Raw genomic sequence first — 24,216 nt, forward strand, 5'->3', positions numbered from 1 at the left:
GGCCAGGCATGGTGGTGCACACCTTTAATTCCAGCACTCAGGGAGGCAGAGGCAGGTGGCTCGCTGTGAGTTGAGGCCAGCTGGGTCTACAAAGCGCGTCCAGGACAGCCGAGGCTACCCAGAGAAAAACCTGTCTCAAAAACCACACATACACACACTTGCATGCACGCACACACGCACGCACGCACGCACGCGCGCGGAAATGATTCTGGATTCTATTCTAAGCCCTCTCTCATCAGTTTATTATCACTTCTCATATAATAAAAGGTGCAGCTCTTTGCCTGATATAAAGAACACAGTGTGATCTAGTCCTGCGTGCTCCTTTAATATTTGCCTTCGCTGCTGGTTGTATTTCATGTCATGAGCATTGGGCTGGCAGAGCACCTGAGCTCTGAAAGCTTTTTACACTGATGTGAGGCTAGCTTTCAGGTCTTTCCTAAATCTGTCTTCTGAGCTTTGTCTATTGACCCAATTTATTTTCTTCATAGCATTAACTGTTATATGAAAGTATCTCATTTACTTTTTGTTGTTTTATTTTTTTTTATCAGCTCACAAGTATACTCTGTTAGAGTAAGAAGTCCGTCATATTCCCCAGTGTTTCCAAAATATCTAGATGGTGACAATACTTGGTGCACAACAGGAAACAATTCAAATCTTCGAAGTGAGGAGACCCAGACGATACCCCCTCTGCACTAAGAAGGCCACTGTCACCCTCTTATTAAAAATTAATGTCTCACCAGAAACTGTCTAGAAACATACACATAACTACACGTGGGCTGTCAGTGTTTTTAATGGATTATATTGTTGATAGCTCTGTTTTAGACGTTTCCAATTAAAAATTCAGCAGCAAATTCAGCATACACATTTTAGTGTACTTCTATTGGTTCTCATTTATACTTTTAGCATTTTGCACTCACATATATTTAAATGGTATTTTGTCTCTCCATCCCATAGGAGGAGGATAGCACTATTAATTGAAATAAATGGGGATCACCGGTGTATTATTAGGGGGAACATGTTGTTCCTCTTTAGTTTTTGACTTACCGTAACTGACAGTGTATGTGAGATGCCAATTCTTTAGTGAATTTCCTCAAAAAGAAGGAAGCATTTTCCTCATTGCTGAAACTTTTAAACTAAAATCAAGACTGAGATGGTGCCTTGGGTGGAGAATTCAACAGAGCCTGTGCCTGCTGACCCTTGAAGAATTTCAGAGGCCTGGATAATGTGTTATTGATTGTGCTTGTTCTAATTAGTTCTAGGAAGCAGGCAGCCTTTGGTGCAGGACCTGGGGCAAATCTTATAGTGGGTCCCTACCCTCCTCCACAAACCTTATTAATCTAGGGCCATAAGGTCAGAGAAAGTTTCTGAAGTCCTGTGACCTGAGGAGGGTACAGGCAATTGAGCTACAGGCTCGTCTTTGAGGTGTTGTGGGTAAGGATAAATACCATTCGTGGACTCAGTGTCTGGATGGAAGACGTGCTTGGGTCCGATCCACCAAAGGAATCAATTTCTGACCCACGGCATGGCTGCCATCTTGCACTTCAGCTCATTTTTCAGTAATAGGGAAGAACTTTAGCCCAGGGCACTTTATCTGATCGACATAGCCTAGATCAGTGTTTCTCAGAGGATTACCTTGCCCTGCTCATGCTCCAATCTATGATTCTTTATTGTGTAAGTGTTCCTGTAAAGCTGTTGCTTCCAACCAGATTAGACTCCTCTGGTCAGCCATGTCTGTAATAGTTAAGACAAGGCCTTCCTTTCGTTGGTGGTAATTCAGGTTGATTTGTATTCAGCCCCAAGAAACAAGAATGACAGAGAAATTTTTTCTTACAGCTTATGTATTTTAAATGTCCAATTAATTTTTATATTTTTAAGTGTGGCCAACTGAATAATTACTAACCTGGATGAAGATTCTTTTCCCGAGGAGAAGAAAGGTCTGAGTACAGGTGGGTGTCTGGGGAGTTGCCTCTGTATAAATGGGTTAAGCTTTTTTAAAAAATAGAATTATTTTTTGTAAGTTTTATTATGTGCTTGTGTGTGCCTCTGTAGCGGTGTGGGCACATGAGTGCAAGTGTTTCTGGAGGCCTGAATTGCTGGAACTCAGAACTTCTGCAAGAGCAGTATACACTCTTAACATCTGAGTCATCTTTCCTGTCCCTGGAGTAAGTTCTAAAAGAAAAACTTCCAAGTAGAAATACGACACAAGTGTGATGATGAGAAATATATAGTTTATATCTTCATGTGTTTTCCTTTTCCTTTTGTTTTTCTGTATTGCTTTTCTGTATGTTTGATGTTTCTTTATATATTTATCATGTGTATTATTTTTGCATATATAATATATTTTAGGAGTATCTTGGGAAAAAAATACATAGATCTGAGTAACATTCCTTATGATTTGTTGCCAGGAGTGTTTTGATCTCTCTGGGGAAAATTCAACCACTAATGGCTTTGACACAGATGCCAGAACACCATGGAAAGATGAGATTACTGGCTGAGCCCCAAGTCCCTTGCCAGGTCACTATCTTAGAATTACAGTTGAAAGCTAAGCTGGTAGATTCTCTTGCCTCCTTCTTATATGCCAGTATCTCCTATAAAAGACTTTACTGGTAATGAATGTAGTATTGAAAGCATGGCATATGGGCAGATTCATCACCATACCCGAACCTTTTATATTTCCCTTCAAGATGGGCTTGCAGAGTCCTGTTAGGTGTTGCCATATTTCAGTAATGGGACTTGTGCAGCAACTCCAATGATTTCACCTGGTAGACTCTTGTCTGTTTTTATGCTGTATTCCAGGAAACTCACAAAGGATCAGAAAACTCTGCAATGGGCTGATTCCTCTAGCTGTGGGAACTGAGCTTTTAAACTTTTCTACTCAGGGAAACTGCTATTATTTCGCTAGCATATTTTCTATATTTTAAAAATGTTTATTCATTTAATGATAATGTATTATTTTCCTTCAAACCAGAAAGACTTCAGAATTCTTCCAACATGGTTAACATTAGCAACTTATCAGTCACTATTTTGCCTGTTGCTGATGCAGTAGGGCCTGAAGGACCTAGACTGTTACTTCCATAATTATAAATACATTCCACGTAATAATAGTAATAATAATAAAAATAAAAATAAAAATAAAAATTTTGTCAATATAATTTTAAAAGATGGACACTAAAATTTTAAAGCTGTCAATTGTTTTATTTTGTCAAAATTTACATATTTATTATATGGAGCTTTAAAAGAAATCCAGGAACATGTAATTTCTTTTTGAATAGTTTCTTCTTTGGTGATAGTCCTGTTTCAGTTATCTTAGAAAGAAGAAATAAGGAGATGGAAATTATTAGAAATGTGAAATGGAGTTGTATAGCCTTCTTGTATGTAACAAAGAGAACTTAGTGATTACAACCCAAGGACAAATTCACTTTCCCAAGAAAGAGATTCTTTCTAGAGTCTGGTTGTAGATAGCCCATAGAAATAATATAACAAGGAAGAGTACATTGCGGAGTAGGCATCTGCCTCCTTTGTAAGAACAAAATCTTATCGCAAGACATGTTCTTGCTTAATTTTGGTTCTCTATTCTATTTTAAAACTCCAAAATACCTCTAAACTTTTTATTTGGTTAAAACAAAAGCCTTAAAGGCAAATTGTGGATCTTTGGGAGCTTATGATCATACAGCGTGACAGTAACTGGAACAATCATAGCCGTCCATAGTAAAATGATGTGAAGTTACGGCTCAGCATTGCCAAGATTTGATCAAAACTATACTGAGAGATGGTAGTTTAATCAAAGGGAACAGTGGGTAGTGCAAGACTATAGAGAGGTGCCTGTAGTGGAAAACGAGTCTTTTAAGTGGGGACATTTTATTTTCCTCTCCTGAAAATAGCAGAAAACTATTTTCTAGGGCATTCAGAAGCAAAGATTGAAAAGATGACAATATTAAGACTTCAGTGATGGTGAGAGAATGAATTCAGAGTGAACTGGATCACTGAAAAGATAAGGCAGAGCTCCTAGTTCAGAGGGCTACCACATCTAATTACATTGTCATGAAAAATAGCGACCAATAAATGAACAAGGGGCAGGCCCATGTCTTTTTCCTGTTTAATTTTATTGCTGCTTCTTCCCGTAAGGCCTCTAAAAAAATGAGTGATGTCACAGTGTGGTTTGGGGTTTTCAGGCACGTTCCTCTCATTTGTCTTTTTTCCTTCTGCTCAATCCTAGGATATCATTATTCAATGCTCCAGATGTTTACTTCTTGAATAATTACCTTATAGAGATACAAGTTCTTCTATCTGCTGCACTTCATTGAGCGGTTTCATTAAAGTATTAATTACAGCAGAATGAAAAATATTTGTGAATTTTACTTATTTATAAACCATCCATCTAAATTCTCCTTTAGACTAGCCATCTGTGCAAAGATCTTGCAAAGAGGAAAGATGAAAGCCTCTGTAAAAACACAAATGGGGAACTTTTCTTAATCTTGTTTGTGCTGCTATAACAAAATACCTGAGTCATGGTCATTTGCAAAGAGAAAAGTTTACTTGATCATAGTTGTAAAGTCTCAGAAGCCCAAGATTGGCTAGGAAGTGTGTGTGTGTGTGTGTGTGTGTGTGTGTGTGTGTGTGTTGAATCTGATGAGGGCCTTCATCACAAGGAAAGAGAGATTAAGACAGGGCCAAGATAGCTTCAGTAGCAGACCCACTCTTGCAACAATTAATGTGATGATGTTCTTCATATACTCATGAGGATAGATCCATCAGGACCTGTTGGGAAGGCTCTTTACGGCCATGACATTTCTATGTGTTTTCTTTATGTGTAACTGTCATCCTACACTGTCAGGTAAACCCCTAGAACTTCATGCAGGGTGGAGCTTCAGGACTCAAAGCTCTGAGACCAACATATTTTTTTTTCTAAATATAGAATTTAACCTTGTCAAAAGAAAGTCAGAAATTGTAGATCAGTCCTAGTTCTTTAAGCCCAGGGTAAAAATTCTGGAAGTTAAATGTGTTTGAGTTCCTAAAGGATATTAGAGTAAAGCAAACAGAGAACTTGCTAATTATAGCATGGGTTGAATTGTGTCTTCCACTCCAACTCGTATGTGGCAGTTTCAACCTTCAGTAATTAGGAGTATGACTTGTCTTCGAATTAAAATTATGGCAGATGTAAGTATAGTTGTACATCCCTTCATGGATATATAGTTCTGAAAAATGTGATATTAGGGGACTTGTTGGGCAAATGTCATAGAGGCATGTAAACAAACTTAGACTGTGTAGCCTGACACACAACTAAGCTAAACTCCACCTATTGCTTTAAGTTACACACATGTACAACATGCTACTAAGTTAAATACTCCAGGCAGGTGCAACACAATGGCAAGTATTTATGTATTAAAGCATAGAAAAATGTAGTGCAAATACTAGATGTTGGTATTTTTCACCTTTATTATATTCTTGTGAAACTCCTTTCACATCTATTTTCTGTGGCTGATTACACCATCTTCACAATGTACATGGCTGCTAAAATGGAGTAATGTTCCAGTATGGCCTTCTAATGGTAATTTTATCCCACTGATTCACATGGATATTTTAATCCAATACGATTGGTGTTCACATAAGAAGGAGAAACAGAGCCACACTTGGGGACAATGTGTGTGAATGTGAACAGAGACTCTGAAGTCATGAAACCATCATAATCCTAGAAATGCCAACCACTTCCAGCAAACCACCAGCGCTAGAGAGAGAGGCCTCAGATACATTTTCTAGCACAGCTCTCAGAATGAACTGACTCCCTGACATTTTGAGCTGACTTTTAATCTCCAGTCTGTGAGTCAGTAAGTTTCTGTCATGAGCCATGCAGTGTACAGTACTCTAGAGTATATAAGAAGATAATTGCTTAGAAGTACAATAAAAGAACATGAACACACACACACATTTGTATGATAATATTAAAAAACCAAAATGAATGAGAAAATTTGTGCTAAACAAAATACCAACATTTTAAATAAGGACAAGAAAAACTGATTTTATACGTACTACAAAAGTAATGACAATTGCCAATGCTGACCCTGCCTTAATTTAAACTTGTAATATTTTGTTACAGAATATTTGCATTTTTAATTTTAAATAAAAAGATAATCTGATTTGTCTTGATCACCGAGACTTTTTGTATCCCGTAAGTTTTATACTTGAGATAGATGCTTGATTTTCCTAGACCTGGACCTTATCCTGACTCAACACTATGTGCAGAGGTTGTGCCATGTTTCTGGGACTGAGCTGAAACCTGGATGCTCCTGACACTCATCAGTCTGCTGCTGCCCAATGAGTGAAGGGAGGCTACAAGGTCAGGTACTTCTTCTTTTATCTTACCTTAGTCACCTCAGAAACAAGGTTTAACAGGAGACAGAACCTCTAAGTTCTAAAATGAGTTTTTTCTTATTATCCTTTCTTTAGTTCCAGCGTTACTCCCCCAATATTTCTGGGTTATACCCTCACAACCCCTATCAACTCTGCAATGCCTCTCTTGGAACAAATATTATGGTTTTTATGTCAGGCTTTTTCTTTTCCTAACTTCATGAATAAAAATGTCTTTACTTTCTTTTTGTAGCACAAATTCATTGAGATAGAAAATTATATCTTAGTAGCTTTAAAGAAATTGTTAGCAATTTTGCCATTCTAATACCCTTGTTCAATATTGCAAAGTATGCCTTCTAGAGACTTTATATTTGTTCTAAGAAATATAGTATTAAAATTGCCTTATGCTATAGATCCACAAAACTCATAAAAATTCCGGACATGGTGGTGCATACTTATAATCCCAGTAGTGGGGATCCCAGGGGCCCACTGGAAAGCCATCTTGGCCTAGTCAGTGAGTTTGAGGACCCTGTCTTAGAAACAAGATGAAGAATAATTGAAAAATACACCTAATGTTGACTTATGGCCTCCATACATATGTGCACATGCTTAGACATGTGCACCCATACAAGCTTGTATATATATATACCCACATACAAAAAATTTGAAAAGCATTCAAAACCACCCTAGCCATTGCTATTTTTCTAATCTATTTTTTATTATACTATCTGGATCTCAAAGGTCCCTGTGCCCATAGATCTCCAGGGAAACCAGAGATGTTAATCACATAGGGGTGTCTCCTCAAGGAAGGAAATACCTGCTCTTCTATAGAGAAGGCTGGAAATTGGAAGTGATGAACACCCTGGTAGTGATCTAAGTTATCTGTCTGGCCAGGCCATGTCAAGCTTCCATAACCAGGACCAGAGGTGGCTAATAGCCCAAAGGATTTTTATGCTTTCTGGATGACTGAGACCAGGCCAGTTCCTTCCCTCAGCCCTTAAGATAATCTAGGTAGCCCATTTCTAGAACCCATCCTGTTGGGAAAAAAATGGCATGTATTTGAAGTTAAGTTTCAATGTAATTACATTTCCTTGTACACTTGGGATTGTATTACACCAGGGAAATTTCCCCCCCCAAATTGTACTGTGTTTAAATATACTGGCAATAAACCACCTGGCACCAGACTCCTGAAGTTTGATCCATCCAAGTCAGGCTGACTGTTGAACATCTTTTTAAATTATTTTTTATTTAAGGTTCCTTAATGCCTCTATCTCCCTCCCAACCCCTGAACCCTATGTAGGAGAGAAAGGCTAGAAGGGACAGGGGACATAGACTTCTTTAGATTTAGTTCCGGCTGGTTAGGGCCATTGAGTTCTTTGTGAAAATACCAATCTCAGTCGTCAGGATATCCAGCAGTCCAACAGAACCAGCAGCCTTCATCTTTTTCCATCTGCTTCCTTGAAAGTGTCCTTCCACTCTCTCTGGGCTTTGGTATTTATACCTTCTCAGAGTCCTCAGAATTAAACCAACTCCAGCTGGCGATGATCCTGCTCCTCTCTGAGCTGCTGGAGGCTGTTACCAGCTGGCACAGACCAGACCCCTGACAAGGCAATTGTCAGCCGTGGATAATCTGAAAGCATCTCTATATCACACAATTGGGATTAAAACAAAAACCTGTTTACATAACATAACCAAGTTTTTAAAGAAACCAAAACTTCCACTACACTGAGCCAACTTTTCTCACCTCTTCACAGATTGTTTCCCTGCCTGCCATGGTGCCTGGCGGGGACCCCCTCACCATCCCCTAGTCTGGCCTCTGTTGAAGCCTTCTACATAAAAGGGGCTGATGCACCATGAGCATGCCTCTGGTTTCTGTGATAACAGTGTCTTCCTCCTGAAGTGCCGTTTCCAAATTCAAACCATCCTTGTGACAGTTCCAGGAAATCATTTCTGGAGCACATAGTTTTGCAGAGTCCCTTTCTCTTTTGAAAGTCCCTGTGTTACCCACCCACCCACAGATTTCTTCTTAGGTGTAGTCTGCTTTGTTATGGAACTTTTGTGGACTTGAGCCACATATTTAAGGGTTCTAAAGCTAGAAGAGACTCAAGGTACCTGCCACTCAGTAGGTTTTCCGTCACTGAAACCCTTCTACAATAGTCTTCCTAGTAGTTATAATCATCTTTTTGATCATCTCAGTGAAAGAAGCCACTATATCTCATGCCTGTCCATGACATTTCTAGTTAAGCCTTAAAGGTTAGAATTACTTTTTTTTTTTTTAAATTACACACTCAGATCTGACTTTTGTGACTTTCTTCCTGGAAGGAATAATATAAAGGTCAGTAAATGTGTCTGAAAATCTGCCTCTGAATATTTGTGATCTTAGGTTAAAAAATAAAAATAATATTTTTCTATTATCTTTCAGTTTCTTCATTTATAAAATAGAAATAATGCCTACCTCATACTACTTTGGTAAGAATAACATGAAATAATAATTAAATTCATGTACATTTAAAAGTTCCTGGTACAGATCTTTGCATTAATAAAGTAGTTAGTGCATATTTGTTGTAGTCAATATGATTTCTGGAACCACAGAAGCAAAAGAAAATTCTGTAGTTTAAAATACTATGCACTTTGCCAAAGTCTTTTCTTCTCCATCAAATATTTGAAGTTACTTGAATCACTTTCTGGTAAGATTTCTGGTCATACATTCTTTTTTAAAAGTGACGTTCTCCATTATAAATCACACTCCCAGAGTCACCTCACAGGTATCCTATCCTTCCACATCTAATTTTGCAATATTAAATTAGTTCTCTAACATGGATGTATATTAAACTTATCTGGGAAGCTTTCTGAAAACTAATGTTGCATGTGCTGACTTCAGAAAAGTTCTTGGACAGGTTACGAGTGTGGTAGAGCATCTCGGCTATTCTAAGTCTCTGGGTTTGATGCTTACACTGAGAATAAGGAGTCCCTGGTGAGGACTAGCTAAGCACTTATGCTTTAAACAAATCCAGTGATCTGATGTTGGGACAACTTAGTAGATTGATTATTTATTTCCTTAGTTCTTTTCAGGTATATGTGTGTGGGGTGCATATGTGGATTTATGTGTGTATTCATGTATGTATGATCAGAGGTTCGCCTTCACTATTGATTCTTAGCAAACGTCTACCTTGTTTTTTGTAGTTTTCTTTGTTTGCTTGTTTTTGAAGCCTGGTCTTTCACTGACCAGCTCTGCTGGTTGCCTATTGAGTCCTAAGGATCTGCCTGTCTTCACCTCCCCAACACCCAGGCTTTTCTTCTTACTTGTGTTCCAAGGAGGCTCAAACTCAGGTCTATGGGATCAGTAGCCAGCACTTCATCAGTTAAACCAGTTCCTCGCCTTTAATTACATAACTTCTATTTCAAATGTTTAGAATCAAAAATATTTCAGAATCGGATTCTCTTCCCTCCTACACCTTTTGGGAGTGTAAAATGATGCAAGCACCATTATTGGGAAACTTCTTCAACGTGTGGATCTATTACCTAACAGCTGAGCACATGGACTGTATAATATGTAAGCACTCACATCAAGTGAAGACAATACATATTATAAACAGGAAAGCCTTAAAAATCTGAGATCAAGTTTTGCAACCAAAGGAATTTGAGTATCAAAGTGAAATGGCAATTTCCAATCTTCTGAGTTGTAGATAAGGGTTTGTACACAGACTATTGTTATTGTTGTTGTTGTTGTTGTGACATAAGGTCCCACTGTGCAACCCTAGCTTTCTGGAGATTCACTATGTAGACCAGGCTGGCCTGGAGCTCACCGCCTGTTTCTGTGCTTGCACTAATGGCTTACAGAACATATGCTTTGCGTTAGTGACTGAGATTAAGTAAGTCAGCTGGGAGAGGAGTTTGAGCCAGAACAGCTGAGTTGAACCAGCCAGCCTGAGTTCAGAAAGACATACATAGGGTGAGCTTATTCAGAAGTAAGTCTCAGAGGCTGAAAACATTCTAGATTAGATTAGAGTATATTGTACAGAGGCTAGAAACTTCTAGGACTAGGCCTACAGTAGCATATGGAGGCAGTAAGCCTCAGAGATGATAATTATATCTGGCAAATAAAAGTTACATTTACCTAGACTTTTTTTTTGTTTTCTTAAGCCTCCATCTAGTTGAATTAGATCTACCAATTTTATTTAGTGATCATTGATTTAAATGCAAGTCATATCCAAAACCACTTTCCAAAGTGATACATGGAATTAACCATGATTTCATACTCCAAGCTGTAGAAAAAAAGGATGTGTAGCAGAGACAAAGGAGCTGGTTCAGAAGTTTACAGTATCAGGCAGAAATTCTCTGTGTAGCAGGCTCAAATCCATTCAGAAGAATGGTTTGTTGCCCCCTTAATGTTATACTATTATTTCATTAGTGATCACATTTGTCTGGCAGGAAGGTATTTTAGCATGCAGGGTCTGATACTGGGCAAAAGCATTTGTGTCTTTCTCTCTGCAGCAACCTGTACAGCAACTTCTGGCACTGTGAAAACTAGCCAGCAAGGAAGAAATATACTGGTTTAAGATTCATTTCTCTGTATTATTTAGTATGTGGTGTCTTCAGCAATAAGGTCTTACCATTTAGATGTGGATAATAATGAGCAATGACAATAGCTTGTGTTGTTCTGGAGACCTCCGTGGCATAAAGATGCATGAAAAAGCTGTAGAACCTTGTTGGTTAATAAGCTAATATCAAGATACAGTTTGAAGAAAAGTCTTGATGGAGGTGCCTTTAATGGATGTACAGTGTCAATCCCAGAAAATGTGGGTGGTTAAACAAATTTGCAGTGTCAGAAATGGGCTTTAAATTTTAGATTTTTTAAGGGTAGGCTGCATGTCCACCAGTAGATGGCCAACAGAGAATGAACTCAACAGAATCTTCGGAGGTTTCTAGTCTCTCAATGTCATGTTAGGACTTTTCCTTAAAAATATTACCTTACTTAGATACAATATATGAAACTGTACATATTATATATAGTATATACACAATATATACATAGTATGTTACGTATAACATATACATTATATATGCATATATATGTCATCTTGCAGGCAGACAACAAACCCTTTGACTCACAGTTAACCCTTCCTTAGCAGAGCCAACAGAACTCGGGGAGAAAGCATATTCAATAAAATTTGCAAGAAATGTTAGGAAGCGCCTTTCAGAATGACTGAAACAAGGTAAATGGTAATGCTGGTACAGCAAGGGATTAAAGAGGAAGGCATGTAGAAGTCGTGTGAGAGAAGGAAAGGAACACAGGAAGGCAGAGCCTATTCTTGACCTCTTTTCCAAAGCACCAGGTTGGGAGGTAACCTTTCCTTAAAACAGGGAAAAAGTAGGTAGAACTGAGGAAGGGAGGGAGGGAGGGAGAGAGGGAAGAAGGGAAGGAGAAAGAGAGGGAGAAAGGGCAGCTGGAGCTAGTAATTCTCATACTTTAGTTATCTATGATGGTTGAGTTTTACACAAACAGTTGAATTTCAAAACACAATTAAGCCAAATGCAGGAGTGCAGTGTACATATATTTTGTTACAGAACAGACAAAATGAGGTAACCAGAAAGAGGAGAAAGACTATTAGGAATCCAGGGATGGCCCCTGAACCCAGCAGGAGAGAACAGCAGAGCAGGTCACTGCATCCCTTCTCTCCCAGCAGCTTAATGTGGCTTCATGTCACGTACACGTACTGACGATTTGTATGAACTAGAAGAGTCTCCTTTTCCATTTGAACCAAATTTATTTGGGTTTCTGACAGGAAGATTGCCATCTATATAACTTGAGAAAATAATGTTTTTCCCCTATTAAATGGAAAGAGATTCCCAAGAAATCAAAAAACTGAAGAGCTAATTTCATTTCCCTGACTTTATAGGGCAAAGATGCAGGTGATAGTCTACAGGGCACTATTAAAATAAGCATGAATCATGATTTTGGCACTGGAGCTATTGAAAGAAGTTAGTACTTGCACAACTATAAAGCTCAAAGGGAGGGTCAAATCTTTTTGGTCTCCTCTGAAGATCTGCCTCTAGAAAGAGGCACACACTGATCACACCTACTGTAGACATTCTTGGAAGATGGCAACTGTTTCTATTATACAACAGAAGGTTGGTACTTGTTTTTATGCTTCAGTTAGTGTTCAGCATCTCTGGGAGATGTCTGTGCTCTCTGTATGGCAACCTGAGACTAGAATTACAATTGGGGAAAATCTATCAGTGGGATTGATTTAGTGCTTTTTCCAACTAGTGAAGACAAAGTCATGGCTTGGGATCTAAGTACACTACATGGTTTGTGCCCAAAAACTGTATTTTGCTCTAGAGTTTTTCAGATATTTTATAAATAAAAACTATCATAATCAGATATTTTTGTGGAAAAAATTGTAAATGTTCCTTTGGATTTTTGTTCTATAGGAACACCATATATTTTAATAATATAAATCAAACGTATTTAATCTAAATGAAATATTAAAATGTGGAAAATGTTAACTATTGTTTTGTTTCTCAGAGACACTTTAAATTTTCTGTTGCTTAGGATGAAATTATGTGAAATTAAGAAATGAAGGAGTGTTCATTTTTATGTTCAGCGCAATGAACTATGGTTTAGTTTCTTTCACCATTTCTTGCTCTCAAATGTAGTTATAGAATATGCTTTCTCCTGAATGTGAGTGGTTTGCTAGTCTTCAACATTGTTCAGAGAATAATGTCCTATGATTTTCATGCTTGCACACTGCTAGGCTGAATTCCAATGTATTGATATAGAGGCAACATCTTCCAGAGAGCATGACTGGCTTTATAATTTTGGCTCTTATGGAATAAGAGTTCTCTGTACATTCTTGAAGCTCTTTTTGCAGACGTATTCTTGCATTTGTTTGAATAATTTCCCAGGTGAGGAATTGCTGTGCTGTAGTGTAAATGTTCATAAGACACTGTCAGTTTTCTCTGTGGCTGTACTAGCTTACACTTCCTGTAGCAAAGTCTAAAAGGCCCTGATTGTATTGTCATTTTAGCGGGAGTAAATGCTCACTGACGTGTTCTCGTGGGGTTCACTTGATAATTCAGCATATGTATACTCGATATAATGATCAAATCAGATGCTTAGCATTTCCATATTTCTGTAACTTCATTGTGGCTGAGGCTTTTTAAGTCCTCTCTTCTGGTTCTTAAGAAAACATGTATGTTTATAAACTGTGGTCACATTACTGGGCGGTTTAGAACACCAGAACTCAGTCCTATTCAACTGAATTCTGTTTTCACCTTCCCAGCTCTTCTTAACTCAGTCCTATTCAGCTGAGTTTATTCCCCTTCCCATCTCTTGTCTTTCCTCTCCCATTTCTAGACCCTGTTCCTTGGATTTGACTCTTTTCTTATTTGAAATTCCGCATATGAGTGAGAATACACAACACTTGTGGTTCTGTGACTGTCTTATTTAACTTGTCATAATGTTCATTCATTCCATCCATTTTGTCTTTTATATGGCTGAATAAAGTTTCATTGTGTAATTTGTAGCACACTTTATCCATTAATCCACTAACGGATACCTAGGTTGATTCTGATCTTGGCTGTTATGATAGAGCTGCAATAGGCAAGGGAGTGCAGGTATGCAGTTGGATGCCCGTTCACTACTGTTAGACACAGAAGCAGGATATTATGATAGATGTATTAAGTTTCTTGAGGAATTTGTATACTGCTATTCATAATTGTTGTGCAGATTTACACCCTCATTCATAGAGTGTTAATAGGATTTTAATCCCCTTCTCTGCACCTTCATCAGTATTTGTTATTTTTTCCTTGTTTTTATTAACTGAAGGCTCTTAAGTATGATTGGACTTTTCTGAATCTACTTGTACTTCACACAGGGTCGTGAGGTGCTGAACACTTAATGGTCACAAAACAGACAGCTATCTGTTTTTCCATGGCAGTGATGATTAAAGACATGGGCTCTAATGAGTGCATGCAAAGTGGATCAAGACTCATAGTTGAGACATGAACCCCTTACATTTTGTGAGCCTCACTTGTAAGAGACTGGACTCTGTGTTTGAGGAGATCGGCCTTCCCTTCCTTGAAGGCCCTTTAATACCCTTGTCTGAAGCAGATACCTGAGAAGGAGATGTCTGGTCTTATCAAGACTCACTAGGCTGCTTCTTATAGTTTGCAGTTCTTTGTGCTGTGTCGGCTTCTGGATAAGACTCAGTACAGTGTGATTTATACTCAAAAGGACTGTAATTTTTTTACTAAAATGTCTGCTACCAGGAACCTGGTGAATCTATGTGAGAAAGGATTTTTTTTTTTTTAGTTGCCAAACTAAGGGCAAATACAACACTAAATTAGCCTAAATTTATTGATATTGATTGATAAAGAGTTGGGATGTAGTGCACTAGCATACTCAGGGTTATGTACACTGCAGTGGAGTGAAGACATTAATTTCCCTGTAACCCAACCACCACTGTAATCCTTCAGAAGGCGCCATGACCACAGTCCTAAAAAGGCTTTGAGAAATACACTGTGAGAGGAGCTCCCGTGCCCATGAAATAACCTGTGGCTGTTGCATAGAGGAAAACGATAGTGACATGAGAGTCTACCACTGAACCGGTGGAGACAATGGCCTTCTCCAAAGGCCAGGAAGTAGAGCCTAATAACCAGGGACAACATACCACAGTTGGTGTATGTGGCAGCAGGAAGAAGGCAGAATCAGGAAGCTGTGGTGTGCTTCCCAAAGGAAGACCTACCTGATCAGTGCCTCCCTAACTACATTTTCTGGAAAGAGCAATCGGAACCTGCATGTTTTGTCCAGCAGGGCAAAGCTTCCCTTTCTCATTTGTCTTACAATTTAGCACAAATTTAGCAGAGTCTTTGGGTTGTATGGCAACTCTCAAGGTCAACTTGGCTTCACAGATAGATACCCTTCCACGCTCATTCCTCATTTATACAGGTTCATGGACAGAAAATAACGAGGCAGCTCTATAACATAAAAAGCAAGAAATGTGATCAGCTATAGTGACTGCACAAGTGTATCACTTTTGAATTCTGAAGGTGGAGTAGAATAATTTCAACAGAGATCTTGTGCCTTTCAAAGCTTAAAGATTTACTGTGTGCTCCATACAGACAAGGTTACCAGTTATGTTGTAAAAATATAGAAATACTGTGCCTGGAACTTGAGTCCTTGGGGTCATTCTCCAACTTTGCAAGTTGAAATTCTAGTACGGTTAGCTGTCTGTAGGTTCCTTTAAATTTGATTAATTTATCATTATTCTGGTTTGTAGAGATGGCAATAAAATTTCTTGAAAGGAATATTGAAATAAATTGTCTCCTACAGAAGGCAGGCTACTTATTTTCCCTGTTCTAATATATATTTTGAAGAATTTACTCATCAGTAACATTTTGCAGGTCACTGTTAAAATGTAAAATTCATTCTGATGATTAAGGTGCAATCTTATATTTTAAATCAATAACATTAATCATATAAGGACTTCATTAATATTTTAAAGGTCTTTTAATTTGTCAAATTTAAAAGTATCACACATTTGAGGAAGGCATAACAAATGGCCAGTAAACAAATGAAAAATGTGCAATGATATTAATCAACTAGGAATGTTAATAGAAACTATAAGCAGTCTTAAATTGCTTTATGTTATGTTTCTAACAGACAAGACACAACACACACACAAACACACACACACACACAGAGACACTACAAGGAGATACTTCCTTGCATATTTTAGGGTGACCATTACAAAAAAGAAACACACAAATGAGATTGGGGGAGCATACTAAGAAATTAGAACCTTGAGTGAACACTGCTAGAAAAAAATACAAAATAGAAAACAGCATGGAGGCTCCTTGAAAAATTTAAATATAAAAGTAGGTCTGTTGGGGTTGTCAAGCCAATGAAGGCACGCATAGTCAAGCCACACTACCTGAGTTTGATTCTCTAGGGCTCAAATATCAAAAGAAGAGAACCAACTCCCTATAATGGTCATCTGGCTACTACATGCCTGTCCTGAAATTTATCCCCCCAGTTAATGAATAAGTAAATGTAATAAAAAATATATAAGTGTAACAATCATAAGACCCAGTAATCCCAACCAAAAGAACTGAAATCAGGATTTACAAGAGGTTTTATTTCTGTTGTGTTCATTGCAGTACTGTTCAGAAAAGCCAAGATATTTGATCAGTCTAAATACATAGAAGAACATCCATAGATTAAAACAACAGTGATATGTGTATATGGTGTAATATTACACAACTGTAATACCATGTCAAGACATACATGAGCCTACAGCATGTTATGCTGAGTACAGTATGCCTAACACACAAAGAAAACTATCGCACACTTCCACTTAGATGAATTATATTTTGTTTTTTGAAACAGGGTCTTTCTGTGTAACCTTGGCTGTCTTGGATGGACTCCTTTTGTAGACCAGGCTGGCCTCAAACTCAAAGAGATCCACCTGCCTCTGCCTCCCCAAACGCTGGGATTACAGGTGTTCTCAGCTCAGATGAATTCATTGTTAAAATAAAATTTAAAATGAGTTTAAAAGTAATCAAAGCTGAAAAATCAATGAGGATTGTGTTACCTGGGGCTAGGTGAGGGGATTTTCAGAGTTACTGATCAGTGGTATGTATTTGCAGCCAAGAAAAATGAATAGGTTCTAGAGATCAAAATGCGCTGTACAGTCCAGTGCTTGTACCCAACGACAATGAATTGCACGTCTAAAATCCTATGAAGAATTAGGCCTCATGTTAGGTGTTCTGATCAGAACAGTTACTAAGAAGCGATGTAGCTGGCCCATACCTTTTTATCTCAGCCCTAAGGACCTCTAGAGGCAGCTGGATCTCTATGAGTTCGAGGCCAGTCTGGTCTATATAACTATTTCCAGCCAAAGATACATATAGAGACCTTGTCTCAAAACTTCAAAAAAAAAAAAAAAATATATATATATATAACATCAAACATGGCCGTGTGTACCTGTAAGTCCAGCAGAAGAGGATCGTTAGGGGTTGTTGACTTCCAGCCTAGCCAAATAAACAAAACAAAACAAAACAAATGGCGATCTCCACATACAGTGAAAGACCTTGTCTTAGGGGAAGGAAGTGGACAGCTGACATTTTAAAAAATGGAAAATTAGTTTAAATTAGAAGAAAAAATACAACTCTTTAGACTCTCACCCATGAAAAACCCTTGTTAACATTGTTTCTTTTTCAGCAGTAATCTTAATTTAAAAATGCTAAATAAATAAAGCATTGATGCATTCATTTTTTATTATTTCTATATTAGCCTGAAATGTACTATCTGTAGAAAATTTAGCCAATAAATAGTTGTCATCTGTCCTTTTTTCATAGGAAACATAAGATTATATATATTTTCTGAAAATCAATAAAAATATCTAGGACAGGTTATTCTTTCCTGAATTATTGAAGTCACCCTGGAGATAAAATTGTGTTGAAATGATTAACTCTTTTCATTATCCTACAAGGCTTAATATTTACTTCTTTGTTCTTTTCATCACTATTCATATTTTAAAGCCTTCTCAGGGAAGCAGAGATAACCAGAGCAACAGCTGTCGTTACTGTTATAATACACGTCCAGGATTACACTGTAACATATCAGCCATCCAGAGCTTTTATCTAGCGTCTTATCTTTTCTATGGAATTCTACGTGTCTTCCTAGAGTGGACAATTCATGTTGGAATGCTTTCCTAGGGAGGTATTGATGGTTAATTCTCATTGTCATCTTATCTGTATTTAGAATCACCTTGGAAACACTCCTCCAGGAGTGTCTTGGAAGGTGTTTCCAGAAAGATTTACTTGAAACAGCTTCTCTCTGTGAACCCAGAGCTTGCTGATTTAGCTCTACAGGGTTACATGCTGTGACCATAAATGGCTTTTTTGCTGAGTTCTGGGGGTTGAACTCAGCAGGTCCTTGAGCCTGTGTGGTAAGCATTCTACCTAAGGCAAGCCAATCTTTACACTCCCTGATTCAACAGTAGTTATTGACAATCACTTGAAACATTGTATTATATTAAGTACTACAAAAATCAAGAGAGAGAAATTTTTTCCTAAATATGGATATAAAAAATGGAATTAGGCAAGAGATGACTTGGCATCACCCTGCTTGAGTAACTCACTACTTAATATTAAGTCTCTTTTGAGCTAGTTGTTTAAAAGCCAGGAGCCATGTGTTGTAGATAGAAAGTAGCACGGTTTACAGGTTCAAGTTTTGGTTCCAGGATTCTTGGTAATGGTTTTAGTGAGTTCTCCACATTCAGCAGCTGAAATAACAGAAGGAGGGAGCACGAACAATATAAACATCAACTGTAGTACTACTAATAGCTCAAAATTCTTCATAAGTGTAAAAGAGATGTTGCATATTAAGCAGAAGGAGGAAATCAAACACGGGGTTAGAAGTCTTGGATCTGAGTAATGAGAGAGCTAAACTATAAAAGGCAAACAAATGACAGAACATGAAGTTATCATCAAGAATTACACATAAGCTGGAGGTGGTGGCACACGCCTGTAAACCCAGCACTCGGAGAGGTAAATGGACGTGGATCTCTGGAGTTTGAGGCCAGCCTGGTCTACAAAGCAAGTTGAGGACAGCCAAGGCTACACAGAGAAACCATGTCTTAAAAAAAAAAAAAAAAAAAAAAAAGGACACATAATGCTGAGTTCCAAAAATCCAAAACAACTCAAGCAGGCACAAGAGTCCAGGAAACAAGATCTTTAGTTGAATTCGGCAGCAAGAACTGACCAGTAATGGAAAACAACACAGACTTGGGAATTGACTGTCTTTGCACATTCATCTTAGTAAGTATTTAAGCAGATGACAAAACTTTATTGTACTCAGGTTGCTAATGATCGATCAGGGACACAAAACAGATTTGGGAGCTGAACTGTGACCTGAGCCAGAATGTCACAAACTTTTAAAGCCTGAAATCCACAAACATCCGTGTCAAGTTACAAATACATTTTCCCACCAATCAGGATTCAGGGGCAGGGGACTTCCTTAGGAGCTTGTCTTTGTGATACAGCTATTCTCTTTTCATTGGTTGGATTATTCAACTGTGGTGTGGCAACTTGTCTACTATTCATGTCTCAATTTGCAAAGCAGAATGTCAGTTACCCATGTACATGCCTCTTTCTGCCAAGCAAGATGTCAGGAACCCAGGAGGTCTTGGGAACTTAACCTTTATTTGAGCTCTATTCAAAATGGCTTCAGTTGGATTACCTCTTAAAATAATTGGATATTCAAATCTAAGATCCACATATGAGGGAGAACAAATGCCATTTGTTTCTCCGACTTGGGGTTACCCCACTCACTATAATTGCCCCCAGCTCCATCCATTTACCTTCAAATTGATTTTACTTTACAGTTGAATAAAGTTCCATTGTGTGTATAAACCATATTTTCATTATCCATCTAGGTTGATTCAATTTCCTACTTATACAGAATGACAATGAACATGATAAGCAAGTATCTCTTGTTGAGGATTATTAATATTTAATATAGAATTATTATTTTAGTGAAAGCAGCAGTTATTTTGTAACCAGTCTTATTCCCAAATAACCACACACAGAGAGTAGGATCTATTTTATTAGCCTATAGCACAATGCTGCACAATAATTACTCCATTTTAAACCTCTATGCTAGTATAGTTTCCTCCCCTTCTGACTTCCCAATTTATACTTGATTTTTACTTATATCCTAGGTCCTGCTCATTCTTCCCGGTGTATCTTGTTCTTTTCCTCATGGCTCTATATTGTTCTTCCTCCTCCCCTCACTAGATCAAGATGTCCCACCCTATTCTGTTATTGCTCAGCATTGTCTAGTTGACTTTTATTGGCAACACAGAGAACAAATAGTGACATGTTTACACAAACTTGAAACAGGAGATACTTAGAATAAACATCACAATGCACTGTCTGGATTGATCCAGAGAGTAGGGTGGAGAAACCATTATTTGAATGAACAAAGGTAAACTGTGCACTGTTCACAAGAACATTTTGCTAAAAATCTCTGTAGCAAGATATAGTCACTTGAGTATATACCCAGGCATGGAATAGCTGGGTAGTGTTGGAAAATGATGGGCTTTCTACACCTACCTTAGCTGCCAAAGAATGACATGGAGACCTTTATATTTATTAATAAATAGATTTAGGCTCCTAAACTGGGCAGATTCTCAGCTCAATTTAAATTAACCTGACTAATTGTAACACTGGTCTACTTCCCAGCCACATAACCCATTACCTGTCATCTCAGTCTTGCCCTGGCTGCTCCTGCTCCGTCTGTGTGTGTCCTCATGGCAACTCCTCTCATGATGACCTTCTTTTCTCTGTCTGCTCTCTACCTGGGAACCCCTTGCTGGGACTGGAGGTCCTGCCTTAACTCTCCTGTCTGCTATAGGCCGTTCAGCTCTTTATTAACCAATGGGAGGTGATTGAGAACAATTTTTACACAACATTGAGACAGGTGATGCTTCAATAAAAATAACAATGCTATAGTCCGGCTGTAATCAGATCTCTTCCCGATACCAGGCACAAAACATCACTCCAATATCTCCCTCTTTTAGTTCAATAAAAGACTCTTTCTTTTATAATACTATACTATATACAATAAGAACAATTGTGAAAACTATCAGGCAAGAACTGCATTCACAATGTCCTGTCCATTTGTATTTGGTAGCCTTGGAGAAAGTGCTCTACTATCTATTCTACCTTGGTGAGTTCACAGTTCCGTACTTAAATAATTTTCTATCATAACTTGCATTTATCAACCGATAAACGCCTTTTTAAACCTTAAAACATTTTCTTAAGTCTTAACCAATTTAAGATTAATTATGAGTCTATAACTTTCGAGTCTTTAACTACATCAGAGACCTGAGAAGGATAAATATTACCTAAGTAGACAGGAAATGCAGAGCAAGTAGCTTATAAAACTATAGCTGCCTGGACAGTCACCCAAGGTTCCTCTGCAACATTGGGACATCATCTTGTGCCTTCTGGTCCAGTTTATGACAGGCATTTTTATGAAACAGAAATTATAAAGGATTGCCTACCTTGTCTTGAAAAAGCTCAGCAGTCGGGTTCTATGGTCTGCTTGTCCACAGCTTGGACAGCATGCTGTCTGTAATTGAGGCAAGAGCAGTTTCTTGTCCAGTGGCTAGCTTGCCACATTTGAAGCAAACTCCATATTGAGATTCTTCAATGCCCATCATCTTCTTTGAAGTAGAACAGGAGTGCTGCCAGAAGCAGAAATGTCTCACTGTCAAAAAAGTCTTTTCTTAATAAAACATTTTAAAATACCATATTCTGTAGATTTCTGAAAATTTTGAAGACTATCTATCTATCCATCTGTCTATCTATTTTCTTTCTATCTATCTATCTATCTATCTATCTATCTATCTATCTATCTATGCAAATGCTGCTTGTTTTTAGCTACTCACTATGTGTTCAACTTAGAAACATCTACAAGAGGCTAGTAAAACTTATTTATGTAATTAACTAAACTGATACCAAAAAGATTACATGTTTGATCGCCTGACCAGTAACCTGTATTTAATTATATCAAACAGTTTGCAATTGCAGCATACAAAGACTACAACTTCATATTGTGTTTTTAAATGAGTTACATAGTTTATAATATCTTTAACAAGAATTGAAACATTATATATATAATATATATATACATACATACAAACACACATATATGTATATATAGTATGCTGTAGCAAAATATAATTTTAAATATAACTTTACATTTGTCTCAATATACAAAAATCTATATCAATGTAACATATTTTCACTAGTATTTGCTTTCTAGTTTAAAAGTAAATTTACTACTCTACCCTTTTAATCCTATCATTCTTATATCCCCTCTTTTTTCTTTTCATCCCTTACCAGTTGTTCTGGGTATAGATTTCTGAGGAAACAGCTAGTGAATCAGTCTGTGAAGTTGGAGCTCCTGGGTCACTTGTCTTGACTTCATTGGTGTCTGGTCATTTTGCTCTGTCAACATATAAACCTTTAAAGGTAATATATATTTTTACATTAAAATATGTATGGAATCTGAAGTGTGCACAAACCAGCTAAAGATGATTCTCTGTTCTTTGTTTGAATAAAAAGGCATCAAACTTTATACGTTTGTTTGGACTGTGTAACCAAACTGTTATATAAATTTTCATCCATGCCATATAAAAGGATGACATGATATGTCCTGAGGACTCTGTAGCCAACAAGACTTATTGGCTATGCAGAGACAATTTCATGTCTCAGACAGTCTCAGAGTTGTTCCCACATAGAGGGGCCATCATATAGATTACCTGTTTTGTTGTTCTCCTTGGTTTCTTCCTTTGTTTCTTCAGTCAAGGTTTTCAGGAAGTCTCCCCAGGTCAAATCTAATCTTTATTAATTTTTGACACTGTCCACAGCTTTCCTTCTCCTGTTGAAACAAAGGCAAAACCTCTCCTGTAATGCACCACATTTCCTGAGTTCCAGTCTGAAGTTAGCATGTCTACAGGTTTCTCTAATTCATCAGCCCTTTCAAGTAGCAGCTGTGCTGCTTGTCTCATTACATTTAAAACATTTAAAGTCAATAAAGCATTATTTAATCTATATCTGGGAGATCCCATATCCTCCTTCTATTTTATGAGCATTTCCTTTAAAGTCCTATTAGAGCTCTTCACAGTTGTTTGTCCTGTGGGACTGTAAGATATATCTGTAACATTTTCTATGTCATAATGTCTAAAATTTGTTGTATTCTAATGCATACATGTTGGAGCATAATAAGCTTCTTTCTGCAAAGGCATCTTCAGTATAGCCATCACCTTTAATAAATGTGCAATCTCAGAATCATACTTTTCAGAATTCAAGGCAAAAGCGTATTGAAGTCTTGAATATGAATCTATAGTATGCTTTATTAACGTATGTACAGAATTTAGTTCTCAAACATTTACAAAATAAAACACACAAGCTATTGTATGACATTGCTTTAAGGTGGCATCATTATTAAACAGAATCTGTATTTTTTTAATTCAGCATACAGACTTTCATCTAGTAATTGATCCTTGACAATATAAATATTATATCTACCTTGATTGTGTTGGTTTATAGCCAACGCCTTTTTATTTAGTTTCTCTATGAACTGCCATAGGAGTAGGGGGAAAAGGTATTTGCCTTATTGTGCAATAAGGGCTTCCTCTGTATAGAGAAGTGGGGCTTGTAGGCAAATGGCAGTTTACAAAGGTAAAGAAGCCTGTGCTGGATTGAAGTGTTTAATTTTAACTGGAAGTGTTAATTAAGTGACCCAAAAGGGGACTTTTGATTGATGGACTTCAATGCTTTGAAAGCTGGATCTCGGTAGTCAGCTTCAGGAGGAGGACGTGGCCAAATAAGAGAATAGACCTTGGTGGCTAGCTTTAGAAATTTAATCTAACAGTTTCACAAGCATGAGGCAATGGAGGAGGGCAAGACTTGCTAGAGCCGTGTTTGCTATGCTGAGGCCTGCTAGAGTCCTTCAATGTTGAGGTCCTTGATCCATTTGTAGTGTAATTTTGTGTATGGTGAGAGATAAAGGTCCAGTTTCATTATATTTGTGGATAGCCAGTTTTTCCAACACCGTTTGTAGAAGATGTTGTCATTCTAGTGAGTAATTAATGTTGACAAAAATGACTATTCTATCAAAAGTAATTTATAGATTCAATGAAATTGAAATGAAACATCCCAAGCCATCCATTCTACACAGAAATTAGAGGGGGGGGGGAGGGAGAGAGAGAGAGAGGGAGAGAGAGAGAGAGAGTCAGAGACAGAGAGACAGAGAGAGAGACAGAGAGAGAGAGAGGCACAGAGAGAGAC

The 24,216-nt window shown here is 37.7% G+C and overlaps 1 long non-coding RNA gene across 1 annotated transcript in view; it reads left to right on the forward strand.

Moving 5' to 3' along the window:
• LOC127194581 (uncharacterized) overlaps positions 1–22,482 on the forward strand; it is a 58,713-nt gene extending 36,231 nt beyond the window's left edge. The window contains exon 3 of the long non-coding RNA XR_007831289.1: positions 22,282–22,482. This is a non-coding gene — a long non-coding RNA (uncharacterized LOC127194581). The remainder of the gene's footprint in view (positions 1–22,281) is intronic.
• The last annotated feature ends 1,734 nt before the right edge of the window (positions 22,483–24,216 follow it).

The sequence above is a fragment of the Acomys russatus genome, chromosome 10 (genome assembly GCF_903995435.1).
Source record: "Acomys russatus chromosome 10, mAcoRus1.1, whole genome shotgun sequence".
Taxonomy (NCBI): Eukaryota; Metazoa; Chordata; class Mammalia; order Rodentia; family Muridae; genus Acomys; species Acomys russatus.